Below are 13,407 nucleotides of genomic sequence, written 5' to 3'. Positions count from 1 at the left end.
ATTCTTGAGATATATATATATATATATATATAAAAATGGCACCAAATTGCTGACCGTTAATCAATTAAATTGTACTGTTATCTATTAAGCTGTACACTCTTGTAAATTTTAAAAATAACCTGGTTAGGAATACATTATTGAATTGCATAAAAACTGTTAAGTGTAAAGAGAAACTATTACAGAGTAGGCGTTACTCTTCATTGTCCATAATTTGCCTTTCTTCCATATTCAACAATAACTCTTCATATACAGCAATTTATGTTATGAATATTTAGAAATTTACTTTTTTTTCGACGTAATTATTGCTTTAAATGCAATTAACCTATTAGAAAGAATTGAAAATAGACTGTTTTTAGTTTAGAAACTAAAATCACTTAATGAATGTTTATAAATTCTACAGAATACGGGTACCTACACTGTTTTCCGCAGAAGCCGGGAGCACGCAGTCTGAGTTACCAAAGGTATCACTTAATTTAATACTTATAATTTAATTTTTTTTTTGTACCTTAAGTTTTTAATCAAAAAAATTTAGTGAAGCAAATCAAAGAGAATTCAGGGTTCGTATTCGAAGCGTCCTTAGATAATTTGAAATATGTAGTTAGTGTCCTAAATGCGAGTACAAAATTTTAATTTTTTTTATTATTTGCTTTCACTTTAAAATTTCTAGGTATTTGTGGGAGCACGGTCACTATGATTTTTGAGACTTTATAGTTTCAAAAAACTCCTAGAAACGATAAAAAAAATTTTTCTTCTTTTAAATGTCAATTTAAACATAAAAAATGCAAGGATAATATTTTACCCCCACGAATGCTTGAACATGCACTACATATTTGTGAAAATTCATAATTATGTTTTTTTCTTTCTTCAGGGGAATAAATTTAAGAGTTTTCTCCTCCGTATGGATAACTCCAAGCGAGGAGGCTTTAGGAAGAGCTTGCTGCTGCTTCTTTTTTCTTATTTAACAAGTGAGCAAAGCCGATTAGTGGAAGCAGTTTCAGATGACGAATATCCAGTGCTAACTAAGAGTCAGGTAAGGAAAGAATTTTTTTTTTTATTCCATTGAAAAAGTTAAATCACATTCTTTTAAATATGTTAATAGCTGCAACAGAATAAAAAAAATCCTCAAATAATTTTTATAAACATTAAAATATCATTTAAAAACGTATTTCGAATGTAATCTAAAATACCATTATACCGTGGTATGTAAAAAATTAATTAATATAACCAGTACAAGAGATAGATGGTAGATCATTGGATAATACATCGAGCATCCTAGGTAATTTTATTCTGTGTACCAGCCCTGGTAAGCTTTCAATGACTCATTGGATCTGACCATCACCTCTTACATCAGAAAGCCTCCATACGGTATTTTATTAGTAGTCTGAGCAGAATATTTAAGAAGTGAATTAGTTGTGCACATGAACCCAAATTTTATTTTAAAAAAGTAATTGAGAGAAATTTGTCATATATATTTGTGAATTGAATCTGTGGTGGTTGATAAGTAAATAAGACATACCAATAATATTCATAAATTAAACAAATTTTTAGACATATATTTGCTACCATTTTCTTACTTATACTAGATTTTTTACTTAATGGCTCTTTCATAACTTGGCTTACCTTTATAGTGGTCTGATCAGACTACCTATGAGAAACCGAGTGGAGGCTTTCAGTTATAGGAGGCATTGATCTGACTTGGCTAGGTATATGGACGGCACAAACCTTAACATTGGTGCCAACTTACGTCAGACAGAGGATAAAAATTTTCGAATGATAGTCAGGCCTGAAAGCGAAGACGGAAAAGAGAACGTACTGGTAGGAGAACTATTTCAATATTAGATAATATTCTGGAGGAGATAATCTATTTTCAACAATAAACAATTCACTGTAATTATTTATAACACGACGATGAAGCAATTCAATATGTAAATTGCATCCGTTAAAAACAATTGGTAGTTATGGATTTTTATTATTACCGAAAAAAAAAGCTTAAAAAATTTAATTTATTTGTCACCAGTTTTTACTCTTTTCCGTCTTGATATATATATGGCATACCTGTCAACTCTTCCGGATTTTCCGGAAGATTTTATTTTCCTAATTAAAGTGGTAGCAATACTCAGGTTATTCCAATTAACTTTTTGAATAATAATGATAATTATAGATGAGTCTGACCACCACTACATATAAATAATTACAATAACATACCTGCGAACTCTTCCGGATTTTCCGGAAGATTTTATTTTTATATTTAAAGTGGTAGTAATTATATACTATTTTTTCTTTTATAATCTTAATTTTTAAATGATATTGATCACCACTATTCTTACAAAAATTAAGCACATATATTAATATGCTTTACTGTCATGGTTGTCAACTTAAGTTTTCTCAAATGCAACGTATTTGTTTGCTTAAATTTGAAGTTTTAATCCCATTTTCATACCACTGGGAAAAATAATAATGGAAGGGATTAAAAGTTGGCAGGTATGCAATAAATATATGAAAGCATAATAATCTTTACGCAAGCAATTTTCAACGGAATCAAAATATAAATATATTTTTGAATCAGATTGATTTTCGGTTGTTGTTTTACAACCACTCTGAAAATCCATTCTCGGAAGGAGTGAAAGTTTGCAGGTATGATATGGACTTTCAGCCCTGATGATAGTCTGTAAATGTATGATTCTTCGTTCAGTAAATTCGATTTACAGGGTATTTACTTAGCACCACTTCTAAATAATTTAAAGGTTCTTCTAAATAATTCAATAATTCTCTTAGCACTCGAAGTTAAAAAAAAGTTTGAAATGGAACAAAAATGGTCGCAACCACTAACATTTTGAAAGTTTTTTTACGAACTTACCTTATAATGCCCGGAGATCACTGAATGAAGTGGTAACTAAATATTAAGGTGAAAAAAATTTCACATTTGGAGTAGTTGGTAATTTACAGGCGACAGTGGTGACAGACAATCACCTCTCGAGTGAAAAGGGTTAATAATGTCTTAAATATTATTTCAGCCTATAAATAGTTGGCAAAATTAACCGAAAATCTGCAATTTTTTGTTTGTAGTTCACTACCGCTTCTTTTTTTTTTTTTTTAAATATTCTGTATAATCCTTACGAATTGTCATCACTGCAATATAAAATTTAAAAAAAAACATGAAATAAACAATGGCAATGCATGTGCATTGCCGGTAAGCACAATCCCCGGTGGTTTTCCGCAGCTTCTGCTAGGCTGATATAGCCAGCCTGATATATATGAAAAAAATATAACGGAAAAAATGCCGGATGTTGAATTCAAATAAAAGTATAACTCTCTGGTTTAATTAAACTAAACCATTAAAACAATCGAACTGCTTCCACTTTAAAAACGGTCGAAAGGTTAAAATGGGTTAAAACTTTTCAACAAAAATGTTTAGGATTTTTAGAAAATAAAGGATTTTTGGAATACATTGTCCTAAAAATTCGATAATATTGCCTAAAGATAAAATGCTATTGCCTAGGTAATTTAAGTGTTATACACCGAAGACTCATTACATTATGACCACTCTCCATCTATAGCAATGGGCTCACCCAGGTTTTAATTTTTTCTCGCCCAGGAACAATGTTTTCATGGGGCACATTAGGACCCATAATCCTCATAGAACACTCCTTGACATCTGTAAGCTACTTGAGCATAGTTGCAGACCAGGTTCGCCTATTCATGGCAACAGTTTTTCCTGCGGGGGATGATGTTTACCAACAGGATAATGCACCATGTCATAAAGGTCGAATCGTCATGGATTGGTTCGAGGAACATTCCATTGACTTTCAAGTCATGTCTTGGCCATCAAATTCATCTTACCTTAATCCAATAGAGCATTTGTGGTCCTACTTGGAAAACCAAATTCGTGCTGCCACGCTACTCCCTCGCAATGTGAGGGAATTGCAGGACCAGTTGGAGAGCGCTTGGTACCAGATACCTCAGACTACCTATCAGCACCTTGTGGAATCAATGCCACGGCGGGTGTTAGCAGTTTTGAGGGCTAAAGATGGTCCTACATGTTATTAGCAGGGTGATTATAATGTATTGGCTCTTCGGTGTATATTTATAATAGAAACTAGACATTCAAAATAATGTTACAAATAATCAAATTGTGTTCCAAAATTGAGGGATGCCGCAGACGACTGAAAATGTAAAAAGATCTCGATGCTAAATCCTCTTTTAATTATTTATTATTTATTTAATTAGTTCTATTTATTTTTATATTTTATTTAGTTTTAGATCTATTTTTTGTTCCCAATTGTATTACAATGTTTCTTCATGACAAAAAAAATATAGTTTTTTTTACATAAATCCCTTTTTTTTCATTATTGCAGGCAATAATTGACGATTCTACTGATCCAAGGACTAAGTTTGTTTCTTCTTTATCACATCTTTTAGAACAAGATGAAGATGACAAACGAAGTAGTTCTTTTTTTCCCCTGAGAGGGAAAAAAATTCCTAATAATGAAGCAAATATTGCAGACCATTATCAGTTTTTGCCCGATCCTGAAGACAAACGTAGTCAGTTTTTTCCCTTGAGAGGGAAAAAAATTCCCTTTGATTTGAAAAGAGCGAGTTATTTTATGCCAATGAGGGGAAGAAAAAATGATGAATGGGATGACTTTTCTGAGGAAGAGAACAGCCAAGATAAAAGAGCATCCTCTTTCATGCCCATGCGAGGGAAAAAGAGGATTGATGCCAGTTCGGACACATATCAGCATTTTGGAAAATCCGGTACGTATGATAATATTAAGACAGATATAACGCTTCCCTCCAGTAGTGGTAGTAACAGGACAGAAGTTAAAAGAATGTCTTCATTTTTACCTGTTCGTGGTAGAAAAACCTATGAAAACGTTTCAGGAATCAATGAGACACAAAAAGAACAATTGCGAAACAAAAGAAGCATTTTTTTATACCTATTAGGGGAAGAAGACTTTTGTCCAATTCAGACGATAAACCTGACAGTGATTTTCCTGAACGCATCGTTACCACTTTGCTTGAAAAAAAGGCCTATTCTTTCATGCCTATGAGGCCTATTCTTTCATGCCGGGAGGTACGCTAAAAAATGCCATCGATTCGAATCAAGCTGGAAAAGATAACTCTGATATATTGCTAGATAGTTCGGGTGGAATGCCTTCTATAACTGAAGAGGGTAAGCGAGCGTCTTCTTTCATGCCAATGAGAGGAAGAAAGCAAGATCAGTTTTATAAATATTTTGATCCTTTACAACCAGACATATTCGAGGACAAGCGTAAAATGTCGTTCATGCCAATGAGAGGCAAAAAGGATTCCGATGATATCTCTCATTTTGCTGACTTAGATGATAAAAGAGCTTCATCTTTTATGCCTATGAGAGGACGAAGAACCTTAGAAATCGCAGATAACACGGAGAACGATGATAAAAGAGCTTCATCTTTCATGCCAATGAGAGGGAGAAGAACGTCAGGTAGTCTAGACAATATTGAGGATGGAGAAAAAAGAGCTTCATCATTCATGCCAATGAGAGGGAGAAGAATGTCAGATAGTCTAGACAATATTGAGGATGGAAAAAAAGAGCCTCATCATTCATGCCAATGAGAGGGAGAAGAACGTTAGATAATCTAGACAATATTGAGGATGGAGAAAAAAGAGCCTCGTCATTCATGCCAATGAGAGGGCGAAGAACGTTGGATGATCTAGATTTTAATGAGAATGGAGAAAAAAGAGCATCATCATTCATGCCAATGAGAGGTCGACGTGCTTTGGATATAGCGGATTATAACGATCACAAGAGGGCGTCCTCTTTCATGCCGATGAGGGGTCGTCGCTCAATCTCAAATTTCGGTTTTGATGACACGCAAAGCTTAGATGATCTAGAAAAAAAGATATTCTTTCACACCCATGCGAGGAAGGAGATTATTAAGTGACAATTCTGATGAACATAAAAAGAGAGTATACGCATTTATGCCGATGAGAGGAAGGCGTACTTCAAACGTAAATGATACCAATGATTTCTTCGATTTAGATTCAAATGAATACGGAATTGGAAAGCGAGGGTATGCCTTCATGCCCATGCGTGGACGTCGCTGGACATCTGACATGGATCAGGCAAATTATTATTACCATTCTTACCCTTTCTTTATGCCGGCTGGAATTGGCTCAGCTTTGATTTCTAGACCGTTTGGTAACAGAGACCTCTTCATCAACTCCATTAAAGCAGCCGCGTCAAAAAGCAGACGCCAATACGACTGGGAATCAGTGAAAAGGGCTTTTCATGCTACGAGAGGGAAACGCTTTCAAAAAGGATACTCAGAAGACAGCACAGAAAACGACCCTGAACATGAGGATGATGAAGTAGATGAAAAAATTAAATCAGATATAAGTCTCATAGAGAACTTAAGACTTAAAAGAAATATCTATCAGCCTCAACTTATTCAATTCCAGCCTCAAAGAAAGTACATAGGTATCATATTTTTTATAAACAATTTGTATACTTTTTTTAATAGTTAGTTTGAAGTGTTATGCAATTTTTAGATATGTGCTTTTATAATTACCAATAATGAACCATTCTTTTATTAGCCAATAACTTTACGAATAACTACACATTTAAAAACGTATACTAAAGTTATGTGTAGGCAAACCAATAACACCAAATNATTCAATTCCAGCCTCAAAGAAAGTACATAGGTATCATATTTTTTATAAACAATTTGTATTCTTTGTTTGAAGTGTTATGCAATTTTTAGATATGTGCTTTTATATTTACCAATAATGAGCCATTCTTTTATTAGCCAATAACTTTACGAATAACTAACTACACATTTAAAAACGTATACTAAAGTTATGTGTAGGCAAACCAATAACACCAAATCAAAGTAGAATATTACTTTGTGAAATTACTATATGATTGAATAAATTTTTGTAATCTTAATCATGGGTCAAAAAACTACTCGTTCCACCTAAAAAGGGCATACGAAGTGCTTATTAAGTTCTAACTATTAGACACACTCATTAATCATGGGTTAAACTAATCCTTCAAACACATGAATTTTGTATTGGAATTCAATAATTGGGCAGTAGTTATTTTAAATAAGAATTAAAATTGAACCAAAATTTTAGAGTTTTTGAAAAATAGTATGTTTTTTTTATCGTTACCAAACGAAAAGAAATCAAATAAAAATAGAATTGATGTGCAAATTTGAAGAAAAAAGAAATTTAAGAAGAAAAATAAATCATACGACATCTACAAACAAAAAAATTCACCAAAGAACAGTTGTTCGCCGGTATTGTAGGTATTCCCCCTCTTGCCAAAACAAATAACATTTACCTGTAAATAGTAGGTATACAAGGATGCCAACTGCTCCGCTTTTTGCAAAAGTTTTAATAAATTGGTGGCAAATTAAATAGTAAAACTTGTGAAATCAAGATAATTACGCCCACTCTTTAAAAGTGTCACCACGTAAAATATGCATTGGATATTGGATTGGATTGGATATTGGGGTTATCTCGGCTCGAAGAGGCACTGACCGATTCGTCTACACTAGAATGGCATATGCTAGGAAGTCATTTGTTAGAGTTCCAGGTCGTCATTGGAGTAGAGAATGAATTGTGGTTAGATGATCATTCAGATGGGGAGATCCCATTAAGTAAAATTTGAAGCAAGCTGTGATCGGCTCGTGGAAAAGGCTTAGTCCTGGATGTTGGATTAGGCTTGGGCTCCGGACAGGAGTGATTGCAGCATCGTCACTAGTTCGGCGTTTTGAAGGAGCTCTTGCATCTCTTTAAAGACGTGGAGAAGTCTAGTAACCTTTTTCCCGTTGATTTCTTTGGTCGCTCACTGCAGCCAGTGAAGCAGGCAGAATGGTGGCTTGTGAAATATGCAACAAATTTGTATTTTATATGACACTTTAAATTTCTGATGCGTAGTGGTGAAAAAATTATTAAAGATTAAAAATACAAAACTAAATATTAATTAAACTTCGTTACCACTAGAAAATATATTTTTGCAAAACGGAGCAAGTTGGCATCGCTGGGTACAATGCATATAATTAAAAATTTTCTCGTCTGTAACAAATTGTTGATCATCATATGTTCAGCTGCATCATTTCGATTAATACAGATATTATTATACTTTAAAGACATTTAGCTGAACTGAAATGTTCTCTTCAATAAGTTCAACTTACTTTCCATCCTGTCCCACAGACTTCACACAGTGTCCCATTTATCAACGATTAATAGATAAAAAGTCGTAAATGATCTCAGACACCTTAAGGAGCTTTAAATGATCTCAGAGTTACGATTTATGCTAATGAAAAAGTATGAGTAAAAAGCCTTAGATAAACTCAGACTACAAGCAACAGATTTATGCTAATGCCGATGTATGTATAAAGAGTCGTAAGTGACCTCAGACTCCAAGTTACAGATTTATGCTATGCCAACGTATTAGTAAAGAGCCCTAAGTGACCTCAGACAATGTCCGATTGTTCTTTGGCAAATCCGTCATTTATTCTAAAAGGAATAAAAATCTGAAAAGTGATTAGAATTTAGAATTTTTTTTCTCCTCACTACCATTATACCGGGGTGGGCAAAAAGTGGTGGACAGAACTGACATCACACTTAACCACGCCCTTTTTTGTCTTCAACGCTATTTAAATAATAACTTGCATCTTGATGTTATAGAAATGCATACCTGCCAACTTTTACGCATTTGGCGTAAATTGTTTTTTATATTTAAAGTGGTAGTAAATATATACTATTTTTTCTTTTATAAACTAAATTTTTAAAGGATTTTCATCACCACTATTCCTAAAAGAATTAAGCATATATATTAATATGCGTTACCATTAAGATAGCATACCCTCCAACTTATGAGGATTTTGAAAATAATTCTTTCTAGTGGTAGCGAACCAAAGTAGAAATTTTTAAAGCAAATGGATCTCTCATAAAACTTTTATCAGAACTTAAGTATCTAGCCCTATGGCCTGCACTTTTATAAGTAATAGTGTACAAGTTACGCTAAAATTAATTTTTTTTAAATATTAAGACATTAATTTTGCTACCGTCTGAAAAGAAGATTTCTGAAACTACAGAAATTCCGTAGCAGTTGGAAGGTATGTGATAGCCAGGTGGCCATCATATACCCAGGTTAGAGCCCCTGAATTAGACAGGCCGACTTATCATTTATTTTTGGAGCAAAGAGCTAACATAAGCACAGCGAATAAATATTTTCAAGTGGTAGTTTATTAATTGTAATTCTTGGTTTATTAAGCTCGATTTAGTAGATTTTAATCCACCACTAATTGTAAACAATGCGTAGGCTTCTATAATTCACAACTTTATAGTAATTATGACATGCTTTACATTTTTAAAAGCAAAGCAAATATTGTCAACTATTTGCAAAATTTACTTTGTAGCTATTTACCGTTTTTTAAATTATTTTGGCGTGTCCAGCGCAGTTGGCATCTCTTTAATAACATAACTAATACTAACATAACGTTAACTTGCGAACTTGTTTGCTCCATTATTGCTTGATAGGTCAGCTCTGATAGTATAGGAGCCTTAACCCAGGTGGATTTCACACCCTACTATATAAAGAGCTGATTGTGGATATGAAAAGCCACAACCGTATCACTGCATTTATGCTCTCTGATTGTATTCTATCAAAGCACTACAAATAGTGGCCACCCTTTATATATATGGATGCTCGCAGAGAGGGGAAATGACCAGAAGGGTGATCCTTGACTCGCGAGCATACCACCCCTAGTCTTTTACCTAACTTTTATATTGCCACTCTTACTACTTAGTAACCACCATATATAAGGACTCTTCACTCTTAGTTTAAACTAATTTGTGACTTCCGCTTCTGCGTTTTCGCTCGCCACTCTACCCTTCTCTCCATCGACATCATTACAGGCGCCCACGGGCATCACCTCAGATGAAGGAGTCAATTGTCCGCTTCGCGGACAGGCACTCTGTTCTCTACTCAAGTTCAAGTTTTCATGATAGGCAGCTTAAGCTTTTTCAAATACAACGTATTTTTTTTGCCTGAAATTGAAATTTTTATTCCATTTTAATACCACTGGGAAAAATCATAATGGAAGGGATTAAAAGTTGGCAGGTATGGAAATGGCCTTTTGAGTACCTGACTAACGATTTTTAATTGAGAAAACTATCAATTTCAAGAATAGGTTAATTCCCTACTACACTATAGCCGCATTGTCTCATTACAGGTTTAATGACAAAATGTTATATAGCCATCGATTAGACAGTCAGTTATAGTGTCGGCTTCGAGTTTCGCTGCAAATCATTAGTATAATTTATGATTCAGGCAAAATCTTGACTTACCCCAGAGTTTATTGTTGACTGGTAATGTTTTTGAAACCGAGAAATACTCTGGATACTTATAGATTTGAGGAAAAACAGAAAAATTCGTAAAAATGACGAATATTTGAGACAAATGTTTTGTGAGTGTTGTAGCCGATATTAAATTCAAACTATCGTTTAAATTCCTTAATTTCTAAACCATACTTCTCTTAGATAAAATGCATAGCCCACTAGTTCAGGGCTTTTTAGAGCTGAATCTTCATAATATTAATCCTGTTCATAATTAATTGTTTCAGATTTAAAAAAATTTTGTTGCCTTTATTTATACAAGATATTTTAAAAAATAACTTTATCAAATATCGATAAATAATTTATCATTGTTTCTACCACTTTTAATTTATGAAAATATTAATTATAAGACAAAAAATAAATTTTCCTGAAATTCTTTTATGCGATTAAAAATATGAAAAAAAAATTTACCCCGACCCGCCTTTATTTAGGGCATACGGGTAAATGTTTATTAAAATCCAGAAAACAGTACGAACATAAAATAGACATCAGACATGGCAACAGCCCATGAACATGGCGGGTGCAGAGCAGCAAAAGTCATGTAAGGTGATAAAACATTAAAACAGCAATGTATTAAAAGTGTCAGTTAAAAGAACAATTTAAAAGATAAACGTGCAAAAGAACAATATAGTATAACATTTTAAAACAGTACTTTTAAAACCAATTAAATAGTACACAAGTAATTACAATAAAATTGGAGCAAGTAAAAGTAGAAGAGTTAATAAAAGGCATAGTAAAAGTTACAAAACTAAACAATCAATAAAATTGAGACACCCAGGCTGAAACGAGCAAGTTCCGAGACCATTAAAGACCGTCCCCCCAATACATCCTCTAAAGTTTGTTTAATAATCTTTTTCATGATGTTTCTGCAAGTCAGGTTAGCACAGCATTGATGTTGACTAATATTTTTATTATTGCTTCGGAGTGAGAACAATTCATTAACAAGTGATCACTAGATTGATATTCACCACAGTAATTGCATTCTGGAGTTTTGTGGAATAATTTATTTTGGTGTTCTCCAAACACTCCGTGGCCTGTTAAAAATTGATTGAGATAGAAGTTTGCTTGTAGTCTATTTAATTTCGGGTCTTTAAAAAATTTGAATGTCTGTCTCTCTTTCTCGGAACTCCGCCATTCCTGCCCCCAGCGCTTCATGCTGTATAATTTAACCTGAGTTTTAATTTGGGCGATGGAGCTTGGCACCACAAGGGTAATTTGGCAGAGATCGGTGGCTTTCTTAGCTGCTCGATCCACCTCCCCGTTGCCTTGAGTACCTATATGAGCTTTAACCCAATTACAGAGTATATTAGATCTCCATAATTGTTTAGTATTTTCAACAATTTTTGAGTTTGACACTGGGTTTTGTAAGGCTTGCAACGAGGAAAGCGAATCAGTATAAATAGTGGCGTCTGGATATTCTTTTTTAAGAGAGCCAGAGAAAATCATTGTTAATTGCCCCCAACTCTGCCATGTAAACACTACTATTGTTTGAGATCCTGGTGGAGGTTGCCTCGATTAAAGTACCGCGCATTTTAGTAACAATGCCGAAGCCAGTTCTATATTCTTCTGGGGTATCAGTAGCGGAGTCGGCAACCTCCATCCTTGATCCATCAGTAAAAACTTGTTGGCCGCTGTTTGTTGGGAGTGATCTACCGTAGGGAACGGAAATAAGTTTTAATGGGTGAATCCTAGCTGGTGGATCGTCCATATGTGCTGTGAGGAGAATCTGCTGCATCTCTGAGTCAAAGTCGTTAAGTCTCCAATTCCACTTAAGTCTTTTAATGCAAGTGTCCTCCAAAATCTTAAGATGGATAGGTTTCACCCCCGCCAGTATCTAGAGGGCCTCCGTTCTGGTTGTAGAGTAGACCCTAGTGATGTTAATGAGTGAGATTCTCTGTATGGATTTAAGTGTTTCGTTGATTTTAACAGTATTGTGGTACCAGACACTGGTGGCGTATAAAATGATTGGCTCCGTAGCCCGCAGGTAGATCAATTTAAGGATAGAAGGTTTTAGGCCCCAAGTTGCCCTGGTCACCCTTTTAATTAAGTTATTAAAGTTGCTGACTCTCTCTTTGACCTGGTTTAGATGTGAGATCCAGGTCAAACCTGGGTCGAGTACAACACCGAGATATTTAAGTTCTTGTACTTTTTTCACTGAATAATTATGATTTAGACTCATTTTAATATTTGGTTGTCTGCCAATTCTTTTTCTATTTTTTGGAAAAGTTATGCATTTCGTTTTGGTGTCGCTAAATTTAAGTTTATTACTCTCGGCCCAGGCTGAGAGTTCAGCAAGGCAGTAGGTGGCCTCTTGATCGAAGCGATATAAAACTGGGTGCCTCAGTAAAAGTAATAAATCATCCGCGAAAGCTATTATGCGGCAATCATTGAGATTAAAATCATGGAAAACATTTAAATCAATACAATTAAAATAGCTAAAAGCCGAATTAATGTATATCAGCTCCAGCACCGGTCCAAGTGATGAGTTCTGTGGCACTCCCATAAAAATGGATTGCCTAAAAATGCAATTGCCCTCCTCGTCAATAAAAGTGACCACTCTCTGGTTAAGGAAGTCAAAAATAATTTTAACCAAATTATCAGGAAGTTCTAACCTGTTAATTTCAGATTTCAAGGTAGCCCAGTTAGCGTTATTAAATGCATTGTCAATGTCCAGAGTCACCCCAACACTATGTTTATTATCCAGCCGCGCTTCTTCAATAAATTTGACAACCTCCAAAAGAGAGTCATCAGTCCCTGTTCCAAAAATTTATAAGAAAAAAATTTAAAATATAAGAAAAAGCTTGCTTCTCCTGTATAAGTAGACGGAATCAAGAAACAGTGCGTTGATTATTGTATCCATTCCAGATAGATAAAGACAATAAACATAGTATTTAATAGGTTTTTACTTTCCCTTTATGTCTACGTTTAAGATAAACTTTCCTCTTTTAACCATTGTTACTTCCGCTCTTGCGACTTAAAATATTCAGCAACAAATATCCGTGACTGATGAGAATC

At 34.2% G+C, this 13,407-nt stretch overlaps 1 pseudogene; it reads left to right on the top strand.

The window, feature by feature from the left end:
• LOC122270840 (uncharacterized) overlaps window positions 1–13,407 on the top strand; it is a 313,909-nt pseudogene that overhangs the window by 285,982 nt on the left and 14,520 nt on the right.

The sequence above is a fragment of the Parasteatoda tepidariorum genome, chromosome 6, assembly GCF_043381705.1.
Source record: "Parasteatoda tepidariorum isolate YZ-2023 chromosome 6, CAS_Ptep_4.0, whole genome shotgun sequence".
Lineage (NCBI taxonomy): Eukaryota > Metazoa > Arthropoda > Arachnida > Araneae > Theridiidae > Parasteatoda > Parasteatoda tepidariorum.
Note: the sequence above shows the minus strand (reverse complement) of the source record. Positions and strands in the feature narration are given on the sequence as shown.